Here is a 4,776-nt window from a genome sequence, read left to right on the forward strand (position 1 = left end):
ATTTATTATCTGTTGTGTTATAGTCTATATTATAAATATGCTAAATTTTTTATTGTTCTCCTGGATATTTTATTGTTTCCAGTTTTGGGATATTGGGAATAAAGTTGCTACAAACATTTTTTTTTTTTTTTTTTTGAGACGGAGTTTCGCTCTTGTCAGGCTGGAGTGCAATGGCGCGATCTCGGCTCACTGCAACCTCCGCCTCCTGGGTTCTGGCAATTCTCCTGCCTCAGCCTCCTGAGTAGCTGGGATTACAGGCACGCGCCACCATGCCCAGCTAATTTTTTGTATTTTTTTAGTAGAGACGGGGTTTCACCATGTTGACCAGGATGGTCTCAATCTCTTGACCTCGTGATCCACCCGCCTCGGCCTCCCAAAGTGCTGGGATTACAGGCGTGAGCCACTGTGCCCGGCGCTACAAACATTCTTATACACATATATAACTGATCACATTACTAATTTCTCTGAACTCAGGAGTGAATTGGCTGAGTCAATTATGTATTTTTTATACAGACATTTATATATTTTTATTAGAAAGGAATGAATGGCTGAGTCCATTTTAAATATATGTAAATTCTTTTGTATAGAAAAAATTCATGTAGAAAATATATAAAGAACATCTACAGATCAATAAGAAAATGATAGACAACACAACTTTTAAAAGACATAGGCAAAACACTTGAATACAACAGCCTTATCACAATACAGGCTATACAAATGACCACAAAGCACGTGAAAAGGTGCTAATGGAAAAGTGCACATTAAAACCACAGTGGAATACCACTACCCTACATCAGCAGACTGGCTAAAATTAAAATGACTTGTCAATTTCAGGGGTTGGCAATGATTTGGAGCAGTTTGGAAACTCATACGTTGCTGGTAGGAATGTAAATTGGTACAAACATTTTGGAAAATTGTCCTATATATTAAAACCAAAAAAGCATGTCTTACAGCCAAGTAGTAAACAAAACTTTTAAATTAAAAAACACATAGTATATTAAGAGGTCTAAGTACTTTGAAAAATAAAGCAATGAAGGAGAATAAAGAGTGTGGAGAAAGGGTTGTGATATATCTTTGGTTAATTGGCATTTCCTATGTGCCAGGTCTAGTGTAAGTAGAGGAGGATATAACAGAGGAATAAGACATATCCCCTTAAAGAGTCCCCCCAAAAAGATGGCCATGTAACCAACTAATTGTGGCATCCTAAAGTGAGCGCTTTTGTCTCTATGAGGTGCACGCTATGAGAAGACACATTAGGAAGGACTGGAAGATCATGACTGGGTCAGTCCATCTCAACTCTGAGCAGTAGAGCACATGAGGAAGATGGCAGAGCTTCAAGAAGGGAAACTGGAGCCAGGCGCAGAGGCACACAGCTGAAACCTCTGCACTTTGGGAGTCTGGGGCAGGCAGATCACTTGAGGTCACGAGTTCGAAACCAACCTGAGCAACATTGGTTAACCCTGTCTCTACTAAAAACACAAAAAGTAGCCTGGTATGGTGGTGGACACCTGTAATCCCAGCTATTCAGAAGGCTGATGCAGGAGAATCACTTGAACCCGGGAGGCAAAGGTTGCAGTGAGCCCAGATCACACCACTGCACTCCAGCCTAGGCGACAGAGCAGGACTCCTGGGCTGGGAGCGGTGGCTCTCTCCTGTACTTTAAGAGGTGAGGCAGAGGCAGGAGGATCACTTAAGCCCAGAAGTTAGAGACCAGCCTGGGTAACATGGCAAGAAATTGTCTCTACAAAAAAATTTTTTTTTAAAAAAAGCTCTGCGTGGTGGCATGCCTGTAGTCCCAGCTACTCAGAAAGCTGAGGTGGGAAGATGGCTTGAGCCCAAGAAGTTGAGGCTGCAGCCAGCTGTGATTTCGCCACTGCACTCCAGCTTGGGTGACAGAGCAAGACTCTGTACCAAAAATAAAATAAAAGAAAAATTTTAAAAGGGAAATTGAAGGCATGAAGCCAGAGATAAAGTAGCTGAGTCTATGGAATCATCAGGGCTAGTATATCTTAGTGGTTAAGTGCTCAGACAGGTGCATTAGGCTCACATCCTGCCTGTGCCACTTACTGTGTGACCTTCAGTACATACCTCAACCTCTCTGTGCCTGTTTCCTCCTGTATAAGTGTAGTATCCATTTGCAGGGTTATTCTGAGGAGTACATGAAATACCCATAAAACGTATGGCACTTGGCACATAGGAAATGCATTATTACTACGATGAGGATGAATGTGTTTCCTGGGTTACCCAGCATGCTCCTTATACAAATTCAACTTTATAGCAGTTGATCCATGGTCACATGCTATAATTTTTTAAAAGCGCAGAAATTCTGTATTCAAAATGAGAACACAAAAGCAGCAAGACCAGGATGCTATCAACAGGAAGCCATTTTATTTTCAGTCTTCAGTTGTCTCTGTTACCGTTTGAATCTGGATCAGTCAGCATGTGGGATATCAGTTTAATATGTGTTTTTCCATTCCTCGTTGCCTTCTAATAATGTCTAGAAAGTGACTCAAGCAAAGGTCAGTGATAAAGGGGAGCCAACGATTTTTGGGGGCAGTCTAGTTTTCACCAGAAAACCCACTAGACAAATTCTAAAAGAGCCATGACTATGGGGGCTGAGACTTTGATAGTTTAAGTTGGATGCCAAGAGTTTTGTTTTTGAACACAGATTAAAATATTTTAAGAGAATTATAATGATCCCACTGCAATGTGTAACCCATAGTTATGACAATAATATCCAGAAGCTTACAGAAGTTCAGTGTGTTACCCAAAAGAGAGTCTTACATTATGCATTTATACATAGACCTGGAGTATTGGGATTGGTATAAGACAGTGGTTCTTATAACGTGATTCCCAGACCAGCAACACCAGCATACCCTGAAAATTTTCTAGAAATTTCAGTTCTCCAGTGGCCCTAGACCTGAGGCTTCAGAAACTCTGGTGATGGGACTCAACAATTTATGTTTTCTGATACAGACGAAAGCTTGAAAGCCATTGGCTTAAAATAGTCTTTCCATTTTTTTTATCACCTTTCTGACTGGAATGGAATGTGCTTCAGAAGGGATGGCATCAGATCCCTTCCATCTCTTACGGTCTTTTTTCCGTCCCCTCCTGCCCACATCAATTTCTGCTGAGCCCTAACTCTACTGGAAATGAAGTGTCTGGTCTGTCCAGCATTAGGTTCCTCTTCAGATGGAGAGTCTACAAGATAAAGAAAACTTTCTGTTGCTAATTTTGACTTCATCTCAAGGCAAAATTAATGTAATATTATGCTATAAAACAAACAAATAAAAATATGCCTTACCTAAATGGGGAAGAATGAAAAAGAAGGAAATTGGTTCTGTCACAAAAGTTTATGGTTCAATAAACCTAAATTGTCTACCTGCTTTTATCATATGGAAGCAGTGTCAGTCTCCAGGTCTTGTTGGAGAGCAGCAGAAATGCATTCTGAAGCTTTGTTGATTTATGCAAATTTTGAGTTGCATTAAGTGAGGATAACTAGAGTAGGAGTAAAACTGTGAGTAGTTCTCATAGTGTGGCCCCCTGCTAGAAGCTTCTGGTAGGCATGCTTCAAAGAAAGAAGAGAAGGACTCCTAAGCTGATTTCAGCACCACACTCTTTAGGAGCTACTTAAATTTTACCAAGTAATTTTCAGTCACATATACATCACGCTAGAGCAATGAGCAAACCTTTAGTTCAAAAAGAAAATGCTTAGATTCATAGATAAGGGGGAGCTTCAACAATGTAATATTTTCTTCCTATAAGTATATAAATATTTGCCAGAGAAATAAATTATTATAGAAATATTAAATTTTATATATTACTATGTATAAATGAGACAGCCAAGTATAAAGAGGTCCCTGGAGAATTTCCAAACAGCCTGTCCACTGGGAGAATGGGGTGGAGCCACAGAAGTTTGTGCAATTTGCAGTGGGAAGGAGCCTGGCCCCTCCCGTTCTGTGTGGAAACCTGGGGTTTAATTGGTGAGGTGGAGAGCCCGTTAGCAGGACTTTTTCAAAGTGTTTGCAAGCCTAATCTTTCCTGGTCATGTGACAAGAACCTGGTTTTTCCTGCAACATAAATATATTTAATAATATACCATACATACATATATAATAAATTATTGTTAATAAAAATAAAACAGCAGCCTGAAGGCAATATAACAAACACACTCGACACCTGGCCCTGCAGGATATCAATTTCTTTTATGACAGTGGATGGTGGGTGAGGCATGGAGGAGAAAGAAATCCTATGATTCCACAGTAATTGTTGTTGTAAGGAGAGCTAAGGTGAGGAACCCAAGAGAACAGAGCCAGAGGCTGGAGCCAGAAGCTGCCTCCCAGAAACTAAAACTAGAGAAACAAGAGGAAATCAGACCAGAAGCCTGCTAGGGTCAGGCTTGGGAAGAGGAAAGCAAGTGGAATGATATATGAATAGATGAGATCAGATGGCTCCACTCTCATGTAGTTCTTGTGCCAAATGAAAAACTTTGAGAAAGTGAAAAACAGTGGTATAAATATGTGATTAAGGAACACGACATTTATTGAAGGCCTAGTTTATGTTAGTCATTTGCTAGATTCTATCAACTACTGAAACTGGAAATGACTAAAATAATTGTATTTGAGAATAAAAGTAAAACACTGTAAAGAAACAGTTTAGTTGGCATTTCAAGTCCCCTCAAAGTTGATTGGAGTGAACACAGATTGCTAGTAATCAGCCAATTAAGATAAATGTGTCGAAAAGAATTGATGAGAAATTATTATTTGAATAACTACA

General features: G+C 39.8%; 1 non-coding gene across 1 annotated transcript; it reads right to left on the minus strand.

Moving 5' to 3' along the window:
- Positions 1–2,549: 2,549 nt before the first annotated feature.
- LOC119473640 lies at positions 2,550–2,611 on the minus strand. The gene has a single exon (XR_005202845.1). It is a non-coding gene; the product is annotated as a U7 small nuclear RNA (small nuclear RNA).
- Between the last annotated feature and the right edge of the window lie 2,165 nt (positions 2,612–4,776).

The sequence above is a fragment of the Cebus imitator genome, unplaced genomic scaffold, assembly GCF_001604975.1.
Source record: "Cebus imitator isolate Cc_AM_T3 unplaced genomic scaffold, Cebus_imitator-1.0 Scaffold171, whole genome shotgun sequence".
Lineage (NCBI taxonomy): Eukaryota > Metazoa > Chordata > Mammalia > Primates > Cebidae > Cebus > Cebus imitator.